At 38.7% G+C, this 20,530-nt stretch overlaps 1 protein-coding gene and 1 non-coding gene across 4 annotated transcripts in view; one reads left to right on the forward strand and one right to left on the reverse strand.

Annotated features, from left to right (window-relative positions):
* DNAJB4 (DnaJ heat shock protein family (Hsp40) member B4) overlaps nt 1–20,530 on the forward strand; it is a 45,528-nt gene that overhangs the window by 7,643 nt on the left and 17,355 nt on the right. The gene's annotated exons all lie outside the window — the stretch shown is intronic.
* LOC131405057 (U6 spliceosomal RNA) lies at nt 11,163–11,269 on the reverse strand. The gene has a single exon (XR_009219919.1). It is a non-coding gene; the product is annotated as a U6 spliceosomal RNA (small nuclear RNA).

Genomic DNA, 20,530 nt, shown 5'->3' on the forward strand with positions numbered 1-20,530 from the left:
TTTAATCTTTTAGAATAATTCTTGAGACGAAGGTTCTTTGTGAAAATAAGATAAATTTTCTCTGCCCTTTAGGAACTCTTCAGTGAAGTTAGAAGGTTTACGGGGAAGGAGGGAGAGGTTTGCTAAAGTGCCATTCTCTACTTTACAGGGTTCTTCAAATCTAATGAGAGAAGGAACATCTTTACTATATCATACAAAGAGCCTCTTTGAATATATATAGAGGGCCGGCCCTGTGGCTTAGCGGTTAAGTGTGCGCGCTCTGCTGCTGGCGGCCTGGGTTCGGATCCCGGGCATGCACCGACGCACTGCTTCTCCGGCCATGCTGAGGCCGTGTCCCACATACAGCAACTAGAAGGATGTGCAGCTATGACATACAACTGTCTACTGGGGCTTTGGGGGAAAAATAAATAAATAAATAAAATTATAAAAAGAAAAAAAAGAATATATATAGAGCATTTGGCTAGTTGCACACACCTGTTGGCGTCCTGTCTGTAAGCAGGATCTGCCCTTTGACCAGGATCATAGGCGATAAAATGCAGCATCAGACAATATATAGGAAATTGAGTATCTGTATTTAGTGAGAAAAGTTTAGAGCTACCTGCGTTTGCTGGTAAGCCATAATACACCCAGCTTCCCATTACTTTAGGGATAATGCTAGGTTGAAAGTTTGGGACTCCTGAAAGCATCTGTCTCAAAAAACTGGCCTTGACCACCCAGTTCTTGAGTGATTTTACCTAATTCTATAACATGCATTCCAATAACTTATAGTAAAGCTGATACATAATGTTGCAGAATATAATATTAATGAAACTGCAGAATATATATATATATGGTTTCATAATTTACTTTCAATTGATCCTATACTTATTCCCCAAGTATGTTTCCAAACCTGTGTCTGCACTTACCTCCAAGACTCATTTTGCATGTTGCCTCAAAACCAAAATGTCTAAAATAAATTCATATGTTTACTGTTCTTATTCTCTCTTTATTTTGTGGTCAGAAATGTGTTTATTTTTTCTTTTCCTACTTGGATCATATATTTATACATCATTGCCTGCCTTCTCTGTTACGTTTATCTCTTTAAGTTTTTTTAGCCCAATAAAGACCCAGATAAAAAATCATCTTTTTTCATGAAACTTAACCTGACTAACCAATTCCAGTGATGTTTTACTTAATTCAGTGGTTGTCTGCATTGGTTATAGGGAGCTTTTTTAAAAAGTGAAGGCTGAGCCTCAACCCCTCCCAGAGACTCTGATTTAATTGGTCTGTGTTGGTCTATGTAAAAACTTCCTAGACTGATCCTTAAAATGCAACCCATACTTGAGAACCACTGAAATATAACTGAAATTTACATGCTCTGTCAGACTTTTGCTTATTTTTAATGCCTTGCAGTTTGTTCTCTAGTTGTTATGGGCATATAGTCTTGAGAAGTCAAGGTCTAGAAACATTTTCTATTTTTGAACCCTGTCAACTTTTTGTTGATCTAGGCTAGGGCACTGTTTCTTAAACAAGGGTCACCAGCATCATTGGGGTGCTTTTTAAAACTGTGGATAGGGCCGGCCTCATGGCTTAGCGGTTAAGTGCATGCGCTTCACTACTGGCGACCCGGGTTCGGATCCTGGGCACGCACCAACGCACCGCTTCTCCAGCCATGCTGAGGCTGTGTCCCACATACAGCAACTAGAAGGATGTGCAACTATGACATACAACTATCTACTGGGGCTTTGGGGGGAAAAAAAAGGGAGGAGGATTGGCAATAGATATTAGCTCAGAGCTGATCTTCCTCAGCAAAAAGAGGAGGATTAGCATGGATGTCAGCTCAGGGCTGATGTTCCTCACAAAAAAAAATAAATAAATAACTGTGGATACTTGGGTCCCACCTGGACCTAGTGAATCATGTTTTGGGAAGTCAACATTAAAAAAAAAAAAAAGCATCATAGTTGATTCTTAGGCTCATCAAACTTTGAAAACTGTCCTTTTATGCAAAAAAAAGTAATAAATGTTTGCAGAATTAAGCTAAATTAAATTTTTTTTCCTTAGCTAGACTGTAGTAAATGTTCTGAATGCAGAGATCTTGTCCTCTCCCTGTTTTCCTCTGTATAAGAGGGCTAGTCAAGGATTGAATCTTACTCTTTGGTTTGCCCAGTATAGGTTAGTGCTTTTATGTTGGTAAAAGCTTAATAAATATCGAATTGAGTTCTTTGCTGTCATACTTATCATTTTCCCGCAAAGCTAGAGCTCAACAAATTGGTGAACATGTGCATATGAATGTTGGGGACCTTTGGGGCCAGATTTCAATGAAGAGTAGCTTCACTCAAGCTTTCCTTAGAATATCCGACTTGGAAAGACCTTGAAGATTATCTAGTGTTTCTTTCATTTTATGGTGGAGAAAATTGTCACCCAGATTGCTTGAATGCCGTGTACAAAGTGACAAGATTAATTGCAGAGCCAAGACTAGATTCCTAATCTGGTGCTCTTTATTTCTATATGAAATTACTTCTATATGAAGCAGCAGGAATTGGGTTAAAGTTTCAGATGGAAGTTTTCTGCTTCTTAGCTACAAATGGAAGAAGAATCTGTGCAGAACCAAAAACATCTTGATTTTCGTAATCAAGACATCTTTTACTCTTAACATTTACTTTTTGAAGTAGATTATTGGAAGATGGAGGATCTTTGCTAATGAAATACTTAACTGAAGATGGGTGGGTATGAGATATAAAACTCACTTGACATACAGTTTTGTTGTTGTTTTTTAGTGGAACTTTGCTTCTCCTGACATTTCCATGTCTCTATTTATAGCAGTGATCTCTTTGGAATTTGCCTTCTGATTCTGTTTGTTCTTTTACGTTGCTTCATATTAACTGATAATCTCACTTCATTTTTTTAAAAATGTATTTGAAAGGACTTGAGAAGGAAAAGAATTAAAATTTTTAAAAGAAGCATCTGAAATTACTGTTTTCCTATGACTTATAATCATTGTTTATAACAGGTCATCTAATTGTAGTACCTAATGATACAAATACTAATTTTTCAAGATAGAATGGTAGTTTATTTTTTAAATTTAAATCATATGAAACCTACAGTAAATTCCTTTTATCCAAGACAGATGTTACTTTTAGATTTTTAACAACCTTGCTCCTTACCTTTGTACTTTGATATAAGTGAAGATCAAGAGATTTTAGTTAGAGCCTTTAAATGGTAAACTCCTTAAGAGCAGGAACTGTCTTATTTACCTTTGAGATTAACATAATACCTGGCATCTAGTAGGTGCTTATTAATCTGTTCACTTATTCAATTCAGTAAAAATGCTTGGCATTGTTCTAGGTGCTGGAGGTACAATAGTGGGCAAAATAGACAAATATCCACCTTCGTGGAGCTTATTCTAGTGAGTGGATGTTGAATGAAACCATGAATCACTTTGCAAAGACTCTGTATTTGTTTTCAGATAGTCATTTGCATCAGTCGAAAAAAGAGTAGTGTGTAATTTATTAGGCAGTGAGTTGAAGAGTTGGAATGGGGAAAACTTAATGTTAGATCATTCATTCATTAAACGTTTACATAGTTTGAGTATGTAAAATTATTTGAAATAATCACATAATCGCTAGTCCTTGTCATCCTGATTGTCATTCATTTCTTGTGTTCTCTTTGTAACCCTGAGTAAAAGCCTCAGTTGCTAGCCAGACCACAACCAGGGATCTTCATCTCAAATCAGATACCACTGAGCGCCTTTGTGTTGGCCCAAAACTCCGTACATACCAAAGTTCTAGTTGTTTGCTTGTTTATTGTCTGTGCTTTACAACAGAGTGTGAGCTTCACAGGGCACCTTGTCTATTTTAGTCACCACTGTATTACCAGTGCATAAAACAATGTGCCACATAGTAGATGTTAATAAATATTAGCTAAATCAATCCTTGACCACTCAAAATGCAGTTCCCTCCCTACTCATGGTTACAGCCTACATCTAGTCTTCATCCAGACTACTCAAACAATAAAAATCTTCAACTCCAGTATTCTTCTCTCGAGAAGACCTCTCATTACTTTAGCTTGTTTACTAATGTACTCCATCTGTTCTTCTAGTCTTTTGACACTGCCCTTTTTTTTCAATCTGTGTTACTTCCTGGCCTCACTTTACCAGTCACGTGAAGAATTCTCAACTCCCATTCCCCTTTGTCTTTCAGTTGTGTCCATTCTGTAAATCCACAACTCGTAATCACTTAAAATAGATTTTGCAGTTAGATGAGCTTCAATTCACCATTTGCTACCTTAGTGCCAAGTTATTGAGCCTTGCCAAGTTTAACCTCTTTTGAATCTCAGTTTGTTCTTTGTTACCCGAAGTGTTATGAAAATTAAATGAGATTATCATAACCAGGTATTATTGCCCATAAGTAATGAAAACCCTTATTAAATAATAACCAAAAAATTCAGGCACAGAGTGGCTCTAGGGCTAGTTGGTTTAGCAGCTTAACGATACATGAGGTGTCCCATGTTTTTTTCATCTTTGCCATCCTCTGCATGTGGCTTAGTGCTCGTAATGATTGCATAATGGTTGCCACAGTTCCTGGTGTTATGCAGTCATGATTGTAAAGTGGAAGAAGAAAGTTTCTTCTCTTCAAAAGCAAGGAAACCTTTCTACTACCCACTTCCCCTGGATGCCAATCGGACTAACCTTGTGCTGACCAGAGCTGAGTCACAGGCTTACTCCAGCAAGTATCATACCTGGTTTTGAATAATTAAGATTCATCTCCTGGGGCTAAGGAAAAGGCCCCATCTTCCTAGTAGTAGTTACTATTACTGCTACATTTGTGAATCTTAGGACTTTGTCCTTGGACCTTTTTTTTCTATCTACATTCACTCTAATATAATCTTCTTTAGTCTTGTGGTTTTAAAGATGACCTCTACTCACAATTTTTTATCTTCCCTCTTGACTGCTTCTGAGAATACCAGACTTATATATCCAACTGCCTATTAGACATTACCATTTGTAAGTTTGATAGGCATCTTAAACTTAATATGTCCAATATTGAACTCCCTAATTTCTCCCTCCAGCTCTTGTCTTCCTATTTTAGTAAATAGCAATTCTTTTCTTTCAGTTTGCTGAAGCTGAAAAACCTTGGATTCATTATTGATTTCTCTCATATCCCCTATCTGATTCATCAGGAAATCCTATTGACTACCTTTAAAATAAATAAAATAGCACTTCCACTGCTACATCATGGTCCAAGCCACCTGGATTATTGCAGTACATTCTTATTGATCTTCTATACTTGCCCACCATGATTCCCCACTCTTTTCTTAACATAGAAGCCAAAGCGATCCCATCGTTCTTCTGCATAAAATTTGCCAGTGGCTTCTCATCTTCCCTCAGTCCAAGTCAAAGTCTTATATTCTACAAGGCTCTACACTCTCTAGCCACCTGTTATTTCTCTGACCATCTCCCAGCCCCTTCACTACCCCCACCCCATCATTCTGACACAGCTGCACCTCAGAGATGACTGGCTGGCATTCCCTCACCTCCAGGCTTTTGTACTTGATATTTTCCTCTGCCTGGTATGTTCTACCCCCACATATATATGTAGCTTTCCTTTCCTCTTTTCAGATCATAGTGCAAATGGCATTTTCTCTGTGAAGCCATTTCTGGCCACAAAGAGAATTAAAATCTTAAATCTCTTATTTCCCTTTCCTACTTGATTTTCCTTAGCTCCTTCCACCATCTAACATTTCATATAGTATTTTTTTAATGTTTTTAATTATTAAAATATTTTAAAATTATATTTTCCCCCATCAGAATGTAAAGTATATGAAGCAGGGATTTTTGTTCATACTTTGTCCCCAGTATCTAGAAAGGTGCCTTGGCACATGGAAGGTCTTTAATAAAATGTTTGTGAAGAAATGAATGAAATGAATGTCCATTCCTCATGGTTTCTGGTTTCGGCTGGGTCCTCAGTGAGATTTAATAATCCTTTATTTTTTTCTGATCAGTTTCCTTCCTATTTCCCATAACTGCTATGCCAAACGATCACCATTCTTATCAAATGCTCTACTTTTATTCTCAGGTCTTTAGTAGTGGCTATCCTTTTTAAAAAAATTTTTTAAGAGAATTGATAGCGTCTGTGAACTTCTTGGTCTTCCTAGTCCTCTTACCTTCAAATTTACAAATTTGTCCTTATTTATTTTCTTTTATCTCAGAGCCTACTTCTAATTTTGTTAAAATTTCATCTTGTACTCTTGGTACCAAGCCCTCCTGTCTTCTCTGAGACCTTACTTAAGCAATTATTTCTTTTCTTATGTATTTTATGTATTATTTTATATCTCATTTTCCTCTATATTGTTTTCCTCCTCTCTTGACCATCTTAAAAACCTTCTTTATCCCTCCCTTATTACAACTTGCCTTTCCTTCAGATGACTTTCTTGAAATGTCTAAATTTACTATTCCATTTTCATATTCCTCTTATTGTTCAATTCACTAGATTCTGGTTTTTGCCCACAATTCCATCTGCCTCACTGGATTGTTGTGAGAGATTAAATGAAGTTATATGTATTAAGTTTTTAGAATAATGCATGCACATAGTTAATGTTTTTTGAGTGCTTACCATGATTAGCTATAACTACTGCAACCAAATTCATTCTCACTCTTGTGAGTACTTTTCTATCACCATTCTTGACTTTCCTGTATCCTTCATGAAACACTGTCCTTCTTTTGGTTGTGGGATACCGGTGGTATCAGTATGCTTGCACCTCCAAGTAACAGAATCTCTAACAATAAGTTCAGTGATAGGTGGTTCCAAGATTGATTCAGAGATGCAACAGCACTTATGAAAGACCCAGGCTCTTGCTTTCTTTGTACTCTGCCATTCTCACTGTGTCACAGATGTTTATTCTCAGGTTTGTAAGATAGCAAGCATTGTATTACAAGCATTGTATTTTCATCATCCAAAAGCAGAGAGGCAGTGCTGGGGTTTCTCCTAGGTAGGTAGTTCTTTATAGGGAGGACAAGCTGCCCAAAGTTCCCCAGAGCATTTCCCTTACGTCTCATTGGCCATCCCTATACCAATCACTGGCAAAAGGAAAACTGATTACTATACTGTGATTGACTTACACTAACCATGAGTCATTCCCCAGGAACTGGGAGAAGCTGCCACCTTCCTTGAGTTATTACTCTATTCTGGAAGAAATTAGCTATCCATTAGCCAGAAAGAAGATAGGAATGGCTGTTTGGTTTGTAATCAGTAATGTTTGCCATACCATTCTCACCTGGCTCATCTATGATTGTTCCTTCTCATTGTTTTTCATTTGTCTCCTGTTGAGTGTTGTGCCCCTTAAATGCTGATCATCCCAAAGTACTGTCTTTGATTCTTTCAAAAATTATTTCTCTTTTACACTTTAAAATACCACCTGTTTGATCTTTTCTAAATCTTTGTCTCAAGCTAAGACTTCTTTCCTAAGCCCCAGTTTAGAATATCCAGCTCTCTCCTGGACATCTTCATTCACATTCAATTCAATTGAATATTGTTGTACTGGGTTTTGGGGAGTCAAAAATTAAACAAACCTTGCCCTGTATGATCTTAGATTATAGTTGGGGAGTTAGCCAGAGAAGTAAGTTACTACAACAGAGGTAGTAGTTAGGAATGCAGTCTAATCAAGCAGTAACATTTACCAAGCATAGAAGTAGCATAGGTGAAGGGGTGATCAATAGGATTATAGGCATGTTCTAAACAGAACTCATCTTTCCCTTCAAATGTGCTCTTCCTACATTCTATACTTTCATTAGTGGCCCAACTTTGCACTCCTTTGTTCAGTCTAGAAACCAGGGCAATCTATTTTTTTTGTGTGTGAGGAGAACCAGCCCTGAGCTAACATCCAGTGCCAATCCTCCTCTTTTTTGCTGAGGAAGACTGGCCCTGGGCTAACATTCGTGCCCATCTTCCTCTACTTTATATGGGACGCTGCCACAGCATGGCTTGACAAGCGGTGCATTGGTGCGCACCCGGGATCCAAACTGGTGAACCCCGGGCTGCCGCAGCGGAGCGCGTGCACTTAACCGCTTGCACCACAGGGCTGGCCCCAGGGCAATCTAGAATCCTTCCAAATTGCCAAATACAGTTTGTTGGCAAATTGTCTATATTCTACCTCTTTATTACTTAAATTTACCCATTTATCTTTTTATATCGTAGTCATCATACTTTAGGTCCTTGTAATTTCTCATTTCGTTGGATTATTTACTCAGTAAAAGTTAATTGAACTGCAGTGTAATATAAATAAGGCCTTGTACTAGGAAAAGAAATGTTCTAGGGAAGAAAAACCAGGATCTCCCAGGGAGGTTACAACTCAGTGGGTAAGGAAGGCATAAGCAAACAAATGGTTATGTAGTTGTGATAAGTGATAGAGTAGAGATACTGGGGGAAATGTGGGAACTCAAGGTCAGGGAAACCTAACCCAAGCCGGGGGTCAAATTTGCCCAACTAGAGGCTGAGTCTCAAAGCAGGAGTAAGCTGTGTGGAATGGGGAGGAGGGGAATACACACACACCACTTGCTTTATACCTACCAAAGAAATATCACTTCAAAGACGTTACTTTGGATGACTGCGTACTTATTGTTGCTGTTGCTCAAAAATAATTTTTGTAACTGATCATCAACTTAGAAGATTATCAGTAGTAGTGTATCATTTTTATAACTCCGAAATCGGTGCTCCGGTGCTTTCCCGGTCGTTTGCAGACATGTGCATGGGCAGAGCAGCAGAAAAATTTGAGTCCTGTGTTCCCAGCTGAGATCCAACAAGGCAGTGTTTAGCTTTCTTCTTTCAGTTCTCATAAACAAGTCCTTGTGGTCGATCTAGTGTAATTTTGCATTTTTTGTGCTTTTTGCTGGTGATTTTGCAGTTTAAAGAAATTTCAGCAAAGTGCTGAAATGCTATCTAGCGTTTCTAAGCACAAGGAGGCTGTGATGTGCCTTATGGAGAGACTACATGTGCTAGATAAGCTTTACTCAGGCGTGAGTTATAGCGCTATTGGCCATGAATTGCAATGTTATATTAAATAAAGTGTCTTTAAGCAGAAACACACATAACACAAGATTATGTATTGATGAGTTGACTTAACCCTGCATTTCCCTTAGAGGCAATGATTCAGTATTCATGAATTCAGCATCCACAGCAACATTATAGAACGTAGGTATGGCAAAAAATGAGAATCAACTACTTGCAGGATAAATTTGATTTTGGGAAGTAACCAAAGTCATTTATGGACAGGAGTGATGAGTTAGATGAGGATGGTCAAGCTGGACAGTATAGAGATATGATTATTAAAGTCTTTGTCGGGCCAGCCCCGTGGCTTAGCGGTTAGGTGTGGGCGCTCCGCTGCTGGCGGCCCCGGGTCAGATCCCGGGCGTGCACCGAGGCACCGCTTCTCCGGCCATGCTGAGGCTGCGTCCCACATACAGCAACTAGAAGGATGTGCAACTATGACATAACAACTATCTACTGGGGCTTTGGGTAAGGAAGAAAAAAAGGAGGAGGATTGGCAATAGATGTTAGCTCAGAGCCAGTCTTCCTCAGCAAAAAGAGGAGGATTAGCACGGATGTTAGCTCAGGGCTGATCTCCCTCACAAAAAAAAAAAAAAAAAAAAGTCTTTGTCAACCTTTTAAAACATATGCGCTCCTTTTGAGAAACAACTTACCATCCTAAATATTCTAATATATTTCTCTTAGCAGACATGCCTAGGTTGAGAATTAGTGTACAGGTTTACCATCAGCCAGTCTGATGCTTTATAGTGAAAGCTGAGTGTTTATAGTGAAAACTATAGTTTTTAAAAAGTTCGCTAGATTTAATAAAATTTTATTGTGTTTATTGCTTTTTTAGACTACCCTCTCCCGCCAGTGAAGAATAATTTGTATAGACTAGTGGTTGACAGACTTTTCTGTTAAGGGGCAGACAGTAAATTTTTAGGCTTTGTGGGTCATACAGTCTCTGCTGCAGCTACTCAGTTCTGCCACTGTATGGCGAAAGCAGCAATAGACGTGGGTGTTATTTTATATATCATAAACTCCTGACAACAGGGCTATGCATTATACTATTTTATCCTTCATGGCACATAACACAGTAGAGTCTCAATAACTGTTGCCTTGACTTGCTGATTTAGCCTACATAATAAAAAGGCTATAGTTAAAAAATATTAAAAACTCAAACATTATAACCCATCCATTTAAAATTAAATTATTCTTGAAATCTTACTTTTTTTCTTTTATCTATAAATGTCTTTCTTTAAGCAATTATAATAGGTTGGTCTCATTGTATTTGGAATTAGGCAGTCAGTGGCTTAATTTTATAGTAGTTGGTGAATACTGTAGCACACGTTGGCTTATTTTTATACCTGTCCTAATACTTAATATTTGGTAGGTTGCAATAAAGTCTTTGCATCATAGTTAAGCCTCCACAGTAGCAGTGGTTTAATTATTATGCTTTCATGGATGCAACCTATTATAAAGATATTTCATAGTTAAGGTTAGGTACTGATTTAAATTAAATCATTGTAGAGTTGTGAACAGTTGGAGAGCTAAACAGACTTGCTAGATAATCAGTTTATTGCAGTCTCAGCCAAAAGCCTAATAGTTTGGTTAAACAGCAGCCTATCCTCTCCTTTCCTGCCTTATTTCCTGCCTTCTTTCTTGCTACAGACTTTTTTTTCTCTACTACTTGCCTTACTCTGAGGAACTGGTTTGGTTTCACACTGGCCACAGACCACTCCCCTCTGGCCAGCCAATTAAGTTTTCCAAGTTATTCTGATGCCTCTCTGGCTACTTGTGAGAGGAGAAACTTTAGAAAAGAATCAAGTGAAAATCACCTAAATTCCTCATTTCCTAGTATTGCTTTTTTACTTTCCACATTGTGAAAGTTTATACTGAGTGAGCATGTGTAAATAGAGCCATTACCACTACTCTACACTGAATATAAAGTATTATTTTGAAAAAAAATCCTCACAAGTACCTTTTTTCGTAGATGAAAAATTGAATAGTTTTATTTTTCAACTTTAGTGAGATATAATTGACAAAATTATAAGATATTTGAAGTGTACATTGTGATAATTTGATAGATGTGTACATTGTGAAAGGATCCCTCCCCTCTAGTTAATTATAACATATCTATCACCTCACATATTTATCTTTTTTTAAAATATGGAATGCTTCACAAATTTGCATGTCATTCTTGCACAGGGATCTTGCTAATCTTCTCTGTATCATTCTAGGTGTAGTACGTGTGCTGCTGAAACAAGCACTAGAATACTATTTTATGAGTAAAAATGAACTTTTCTTTAGAGTTCATCTGTGAAGATTTTGTTTCCCCTAAATGTGCTTGTGAGAAATGTGTATGTGTGGTGTACTTAAGTTCATAGGTTGAGGTTTCTGAAAAATTGGGTCGTAGCACTGTAATTAGAAGAAACCTCCAGATCTACACTGTCTAATACAGTAGCCACTAGCCACGTGAAGCTGAGTACCTGAAATGTACTGTCTGTGGCTATCTGAATTGAGATGTTGTGTAAGTGTAAAATTAACACTGGATTCTGAAGACTTAGTACAAAAAAAAAGAATGTAAAATATCTTGATAATTTTTATGTTGATTACATATCGCAGTGATAAGATCTTGTAGTTATTGGGTTAAATAAAATACATTATTAAAACTAATTTCACATATTTCTTTTTACTTTTATTAAAATGTGGATTCTAGAAATGTTTAAATTACATATGTGGCTTGCATTTGTAGCTCACTTTATGTTTCTGTGGGACAGCACTGCTCCAGATTACGTGATCTTTCAACATAATCAGAGTGTTATAATCAAATATGAATTTACAAGATCTTTAAAAAGACCTCGAAATTCTATAGTTTCTTTTGGCTCTCTGATTCAATATTGAAAAGTGCTGTAGAGAATACTTGAAGTGATTCCCGAATGCTAGGAAAGAATGAGATTAACTCACTGTAAGTTCACTAATCCTCTAGTAAGCTTTTCAGTGACTTGTAAAAGAAGATAAGAAAGAAAGGCTGTTTTATTAGGATACACTTTAATGTCACCACAGAATAAAATTAGTTCTACACTCCCAAAAAAGGAAATGATTTTTTTCTTTACTGTTTCTTTTTTTTTAAATTGTTTTATTGAGGTCATAATAGTTTATAACATTGTGAAATTTCATTGGTACATTATTATTTGTCCGTCACTGTATATATGTACCCTTTTACCCCTTATGCCCACTCCCCAACCCCCATCCCTACTAATCTGTTCTCTTTGTCCATGTGTTTGTTTATCTTTCACATATGAGTGAAATCATGCAGTGTTTATCTTTCTCTGTCTGGCTTATTTTGCTTAACATAATACCCTCAAGGTCCATCCGTGTTGTTACAAATAGGACAATTTTGTCTTTTTTTATGGCTGAGTAGTATTCCATTGTATATACATGCCACGTGTTTATCCATTCATCAGTCTGTTGGTACTTGGGTTGCTTCCATGTCTTGGCTATTGTGAATACGGCAGCACTGAACATGGGGCTGCATAAGTTTGAATTGTTGATTTCAAGTTCTTTGGATAAATACCCAGTAGTAGGATAGCTGGGTCATATGGTATTTCTATTTTTAATTTTTTGTGAAATCTCCATACTGTTTTCCTTAGTGGCTGCACCAGGTTGCATCCCCACCAAAAGTGTATGAGGTGTCCTTTTTCTCCACATCCTTTCCAATGTTTTTTGTTTTTGTTTTTTTTTTGGTGAGGAAGATTAGCCCTGAGCTAACATCTGTTGCCAGTCCTCCTCTTTTTGCTGAGGAAGATTGGCCCTGGGCTAACATCTATGCCCATCTTCCTCTACTTTATATGGGACGCTGACACAGCACAGCTTGACAAGTGATGTGTCACTCCGCGCCCAGGATCCCAACCCACAAACCCCAGGCTGCCAAAGCAGAGTGCGTGAACTTAACCACTACACCACCTGGCTGACCCCTTATTTTTTAATTTTAATTTTTTTGTGTGAGGAAGACTAGCCCTGAGCTAACATCCGATGCCAATCCTCTTCTTTTTTGCTGAGGAAGATTGGCCCTGGGATAACGTCCGTGCCCATCTTCGTCTACTTTATATGGGACGCCGTCACAGTGTGGCTTGACAAGCGGTACATTGGTGCGCACCCGGAATCCAAACTTGTGAACCCTAGGCCGCCAAAGCGGAGCACATACACTTAATGGCTGTGCCACTGGGCCGGCCCCCGGCCCTTTCTTATTTTTTGTCTTGGTGGTTATAGCCATTCTAACGAGTGTAAGGTGGTTTCTCAGTGTACTTTTGTTTTGCATTTCTCTGATGATTAGTGATGTTGAACATCTTTTCATGTGCCTATTGGCCATCTGTATATATTCTTTGGGAAAATGTCTGTTCATATCCTCTGCCGAATTTTTGATTGGGTTGTTTGTTTTTTTGTTGTTCACTTTTGTGAGTTCTTTATATATTTTGGAGATTAACCCCTTGTCAGATATATGATATGCAAATATTTTCTCCCAGTTAGTGGATTGTCTTTGTTCCTGGTTTCCTTTGCCTTGTAGAAGCTCTTTAGTCTGATTACGTCCCATTTCTTTATTTTTTCTTTTGTTTCCCTTGTCTGAGCAGATATAGGATTCAAAAAGATCCTTCTAAGACCGATGTCAAAGAGTATACCGCCTATATTTTCTTCTAGGAGTTTCATGGTTTCACATCTTACCTTGAAGTCTTTAATCCACTTTGACTTAATTTTTGTGTATGGTATAAGATAATGGTCTACTTTAATTCTTTTGCATGTGTCTGTCCAGTTTTCCCAGCACCATTTATTGAAGAGACTTTCCTTTCTCCATTGTATGTTCTTGGCTCCTTTGTCGACTGTAGATGTGTGGTTTTATTTCTGGGTTTTCAATTCTGTTCGTTCATCTGCGTGCCTGTCTTTGTACCACTATCCTGCTGTTTTGATTACTATAGCTTTGTAGTATATTTTCAAGTGAGGGATTGTGATGCCTCCAGCTTTGTTCTTTTTTCTCAGGATTGCTTTAGCTTTTTTCTTAGGATTGGGGTCTTTTGTTGCCCCATATGAATTTTAGGATTCTTTGTTCTCCTTCCGTGAAGAATGTCATTGGGATTCTGATTGGGATTGCATTGAATCTGTAGATTGCTTTAGGTAGTATGGACATTTTAAGTATATTTATTCTTCCAATCCATATGCAAGGAATATCTTTCCATTTCTTCATGTCATCGATTTCTTTCAATGTCTTACAGTTTTCGTTGTATAGGTCTTTCACCTCCTTGGTTAAATTTTTTCCTAGGTATTTTATTCTTTTTGTTGTGATTATAAATGGAATTGTCTTCTTGAGTTCTCTTTCTCTTAGTTTCTTGTTAGAGTATAGAAATGCAACTGATTTTTGTAAGTTGATTTTGTACCCTGCAACTTTGCTATAGTTGTTGATTATTTCTAATAGTTTTCTGATGGATTCTTTATGGTTTTCTATATATAAAATCATGTCATCTGCAAACAGTGAGCGTTTCACTTCTTTGTTGCCTATTTGGATTCCTTTTATTCCTTTTTCTTGACTAACTGCTCTGGCCAAAACCTCCAGTACTATGTTGAATAAGAGTGGCAAGAGTGGGCACCCTTTTCTTTTTCCTGTTCTCAGAGGGATGGGTTTCAGTTTTTCCCCATTGAGTATGATGTTGGCTGTGGGTTTGTCATATATGGCCTTTAGTATGTTGAGGTACTTGCCTTCTGTACCCATTTTATTGAGAGTTTTTATCATAAATGGGTGTCGTATCCATTGTATTGCCTTTGCTCTTTTGTCAAAGAACAGTTGACTATATTTATATGAGTCTAGTTTGGGGCTCCCTATTCTGTACCGTTGATCTATGTTTGCCTGTTCTTTCACCAGTACCACACTGTCTTGATAACTGTTTTTGAAATACAACACATTTGAAATACAAATGCGTGCATTTGAAATACAAAAATGCTACCAATGTAAAGTTTTAATGATTTTAGATTTTAACAGAGAGTCAAGATAATAAGTAGCAAGTATTAACAGGAATATTTGGAAAGAACCATTTATTCTTAGTTGGACAGCTTTTGTGCGTGTAGAGGTGTGTGCTTGTAAATAAGGCCATTTTGTTATACATATAGTATAGTAATCTTTTTCCTAGGAAAAAAATTCTAGTTCATAGGATGAGATTGTAATCGCTCCTGGACTGGTTCAACTAACCCCATCTCTTATCAACAGATTAAGAATTGTCTTTCAGAAAATGTGCAAAGTCACATAGCCAGAGCTTACTTAGAAGAAGAAGTCTTGACCTGAAATGACCACAGAACCAAAGATCCAGAACCAAAGGATTGGGACCTGACTGGAATTTGAAAGTCAGACTCTTATCAGAAGCAAGGGTTCCCTGGGCCGGCCCTGTGGCTTGGTGGTTAAGTGGGCGCGCTGCGATGCTGGTGGCCCGGGTTCGGATCCCGGGTGCGCATCGAGGCACCACTTCTCCGTTCATCCTGAGGCCGAGTCCCACATACAGCAACTAGAAGGATGTGCAGCTACGACATACAACTATCCACTGGGGCTTTGGGGGGAAAAATAAAATAAAATAATAAAATCTTTAAAAAAAAAAAAAGAAGCAAGGGTTCCCTAATTCAGGAAGATCTGGTGTTAAAATTTCTTCCTCACCTCATCATAAATGTTTCAAACCCTATCATAAAAGTTTAGAACCTCATCATAAATGTTTCAAACCCTATCATAAAAGTTTAGAACCTCATCATAAATGTTTAAAAGCTTACCGTAGGGGCTGGCGCGGTGGCATTAGCAGTTAAGTTTGTGTGCTCTGCTTTGGCAGCCCAGGGTTCACCGGTTTGGATCCTGGGCACAGACCTACACACTGCTCATTGAGCCATGCTAAGGCAGTGTCCCACATAACAGCAAGTAGAAGGATGTACAACTATGACATATAACTATCTGCTGGGGTTTTGGGGGAGAAAAAAAAGAAAAAAGGGGGAAGATTGGCAACAGATGTTAGCTCAGGGCCAATCTTCCTCAGAAAAAAAAAAAAGTTCTACCCAGAACTTTGTATAAAACCTTACCATAAATGCTTGAAGCCCACCAGTTAAAACCTGTCCCACTAGCGTTTTCTCATGCCAGCCTGTTCTCCCTAACCTCTTAAATTTCACCCCAAATCCTGAATTGGACAGGCAAGTCAGAGGGCATATGCCCTGTCTCCCTGCAGGTCGATGTGGCAGAATAAAGCTGATCTCTTTTCCCAAAGGCTGATATTGTAATTAGTTTGCCATTTATGCGCATTGGGCAAGAGAACCCCAATTTTGTGCAGTAACAAGATCATTGTCATTGTAAGAGTAGCTAACACTTCCATAGTTCTCACTATGTGCCAATCATGTTTAAGTGCATCAGACATTTATTTCATTAATCCTCACAACAGCTCTATGAAGTTGGTATTAATGTTAAATCTCATTTGCCAGATGAGAAAATTGAGGCACAGAGAGGTTAAGTCTAAGGCCACACCTTTGTCACATACTTTGATAAACAAAATAACAAACACACAAGTTTTCTGATTTGGTTGAAAAAATTAAAATTATTTCTTTAAAATACGTTTTTAACTTGCCGTCAGTTAGAGATGAACGACCCGTACCCCAGCATAAGAACTTGACCTTATAAACATTAAGGAGAAGAATCTGACTCTGTAATTTTCATTTATAAAAGGGAAGAGAATTGTGTTTTCATGGAATAATCTCATTAATGTTTAAGTAGTAAAGTAGAAATTTAAAAATAGAAACACTAGGGGCTGGCCCAGTGGCGCAAGCAGTTAAGTGTGCACACTCTGCTGCGGTGGGCCGAGGTTCACCGGTTTGGATCCTGGGCGCGCACCAATGGACCGCTTGTCAAGCCATGCTGTGGCAGCGTCCCACATAAAGTGGAGGAAGATGGGCACAGATGTTAGCCCAGGGCCAGTCTTCGTCAGCAAAAAGAGGAGGATTGGCAGATGTTAGCTCAGGGCTGATCTTCCTCACAAAAAAAAAAAAAATAGAAACACTATTCATATCTTTTGTAAAAATATAGCAGCCTTAAAGAAATTTAAGAAAAAAATGTATAAGTGTTACTAACTTAAGCTAGTTTTTGTTCTCTTCAGACTTTCTGCCACACATATGCATACCTGTAAAGACAACTAAGCAGGGATTTATGTGATTTCTAAATAATGTTTCAAATAGACTAGTATTACACAGTTTTTTTGGTTTTGTTTTTATTATTACTTTTAAAAACACATTTATTAAATGAGCTTTATTCACATCTCTTTTCTGCTCCATTTTCCCTAACGGCTGCCACTACTGTTACCGAGCCCTGAGGGGCTGGTGATCCACAAGTGGGTCCTTTTACCCAGAGCTGCTTGTGCCAATAGAATGAGACCGAGTTTGAAATAGCAGAGCAGAAACTTTATTCGTTGATCAAGGAATATGGAGAAGGAGAGCTCATACTCTGAAACACCTTCTCCTCGAAGGGAAGGTGAGCAGGGTTCTTATGGGATGTGAAGTGGGGAGGGGTCTCTGCATCATCGCTCGGGGTGGGAGCATTTGGGGCATGCGCAGATCTTCCCTTCTTGCACACAGCACCTTTTGTGCACGGCACCTTTTGCACGTGTTTCCTTTTGCACACGGCACCCCATCGCCATCTTGGACCTTTCTGGTTTGGACTGGTTTTGTGCTTTGGCTTTGGTTCCTATAAGCAAGCCCAACTTAAAACAAAGCATTAGACATGGAAAATGTTTTAAGGACTTCTCTGGGTGACAAAATCCCTCTGACTGTGTCCTGCTCCTCATTCTTGAGGGGCAGTGGGTGAAGATCTGTCTTCCCTACTTCCAGCTGACCAGGAGCATCGTCATAAGGGCCCATGGAGGAGTGGAACTTACCCCTAGCAACTTTTAGGTACGTTTGGTTGTTACCGGTTGGACTCCCAATCTCTCATCCCTGGGTTACTACCATTTGGAATTTAATAGAGTCTAGTCTTTTGCTAACAAAGGAAACCAGACAGTTTAGAATGCAAGGTCCAAAGAGTAGAAGAAGCAGAATAGCCAGCAGAGGCCCCAAGTGGTAGAAACCAGGTCAGGCTGGGAAGAGCCTGTTTAACCCCACTCGACATCTGTTTTGTTAGGTCTGGTTGGCCTTTTTCATTTAACCAATTAGCCTTTTCTAGTAGCCTAGTGGCATTGTCTTTGATGATGCCAGTGCTGTTTGCATAACCTTAAGGAGTAGGTGCATCTTGGAAGGGCTGTGAGCAGTTTAGGCAAAAGCAATTGGAAATAAGCACTCCACGGGGAGCACAGGTCAGGGTGAGAATAAGTATGGTTATGAGAGATGACAGAAGGAGTCCCAGCATCTCCACAAGGGGTTGGATGCCAACCCACCAAGGACTTATCTTTGTGTCTCTGGAATAAGAGCTTCAGGTCTGCAAGGGGCTGATAGGAGAAGTCAGGATGGCTTGGAGTTTCTGAGTTTTCTCGTTACGTCGGGATGGCTTGGAGTTTCTGAGTTTTCTGGTTTGGGGGCTCTCTTGACTTGGGTATGGTGCACCCAACGGGTGACTCCCTGTAATTTTAGGGCAGAGTGAGTGGTTAGAATCACCAAATAAGGCCAGTTCTGCTTAGGAGTGAGCTGGTCCTGTGGGCTCCCAGTTTTCCATGTTCTAGGTATACCCGGTCACCAGGCTGGAAAGGATGGAGGGCCAGGTCCATGGGGCTGGGCAGGACCTGGTTGCCATACACTGTGAGTGCCCTCACTGTTTCCCCTACCTAAAGGGCATACTCTAGTTGTTCTCCTGTACCTCCAGTATTCCCCAGTTGGCTTTTTGACTGGGAGGGTTGGAGTGTTACGTGCCAGTCGGCATGGCCTGATGAGGCCTTGATCAATCAAGTTTTTTTATGACAGTGGCCATGCTGTTTAGGGCATCCTATCCGAGAGGATATTGTTTAATATTTGGGCACTTGTCCCCAGGTTTTAGTTGGACAGTTATGGGGTTCGCTTGGACTGCATGCCCCACTCTTTGTTGGGCCCAAACCTGAGTAATTTCGTTAAGTTTCCATTTAAATCTTTTGATTCAGTCCCTTTTGTCTGGGAGCTGGTGCATAATCAGCTGGTGACCAAAGGCTGAGGGGACATTTACCTTCATTTGGTCTCCTTCCAAATAAATGGAGGCTCCCAATTTATGTAGTACGTCCCTCCCCAGCAACGGAATAGGGCATTTTGGCATGTGTAGAAAGGAATGGGTTAACTGTTTTTCACCCAATTTGTAGCTTAAAGTCTTAATAAACTGCTTGTTCTCTGGGCCCCCTGATACCCCCACTATATTACATCCCTGACTAGTAAGTTTGGAGATTTGTAGCCAGATATTTGAGGAAACAAGAATAATTCAGTATCCAGTTCAGTTTATAGGTAGGAAACAAAAACCTCAAAGATAATTAACAGAGTTAGAATCTAATATCCATAATTGTGTATTATAGTTTCTACTGAAACATAATTTTTCTCTCTAAAAATCACCCTCATTTTTACCAAAGATAGCCAAATTAAGACTAACTGGTTAGTAAAATAAGTCTGGTTTCAATAAACTTGGCCCAATTATTTTCATAAGTATAGCAAGAATAGCAGTTGATCATATAGGCTCTTTTAAATCTGCTTTGCTGGAACTTTTTATGAGGAATCTCAAATTGAACTTAAAAGGCCTCTTGGAAGAAAGCAAAGCCAAGGACTTGTTGTCAGACTCTGCCTGCAATACCAATAGAGTTGGGTGAATTCCTCTCTCCTTGAGGTTCCCAAAATACCTTGAGGTTCTTTGCACCTACCAGGGAAGTGACCTTCTTTACTCACCTGGTAAGGTTGCTGGGAACCTATAAGCAAGGTACCAGGCCAGTATTTCCAAGTGGCTTTATTCCATGAAGTCAGTCTTTGTCCCTTAGCTGTCTTGTCTTATCTGAGTCTGCATGTTTCTCTCAAATATGACATTCCAGTCAAAGCTTTGGTAAAATAACCAATGTTTCCAATTGTGTCCTGTTATGAGGAGATCAGATTCTTATTGAACACATGCAAATAACTATATTGCCATGAAAATAAGAGAGGGATTAGGTAGGGAGAAGAAGATAAATATTTAAATTCTGCCTACAAAGATATAGTTTACCAAATTGCTATAAGTCATAGCTTAAGAGAAAAGAGAAAAGGTTTCCTTAAATCTGGAAAAACAACACATTAAAAAAAATCAGCAATATTTCAAATGAAAGTCATCAAAATTATAATCATCCTCATCAGTTCATTTACTCCCATGTAATCAATTGTTGATCTTCTGTTAGCAGTTTTATGATGCCATCAGTTTCTCCTGTAGAGTTCTGTAATTTTTTCCCAGCTCAGTTTTATAATGTGCAAGTTCATCAGAAACCTGCATTGTAGAGCAAATGTCAGAAGATGAAGAGGAAATGTATCTGCAAAAACAGAGTAAAACAACAACTATCTGCAAATGA

The sequence above is a fragment of the Diceros bicornis genome, chromosome 4 (genome assembly GCF_020826845.1).
Source record: "Diceros bicornis minor isolate mBicDic1 chromosome 4, mDicBic1.mat.cur, whole genome shotgun sequence".
Taxonomy (NCBI): Eukaryota; Metazoa; Chordata; class Mammalia; order Perissodactyla; family Rhinocerotidae; genus Diceros; species Diceros bicornis.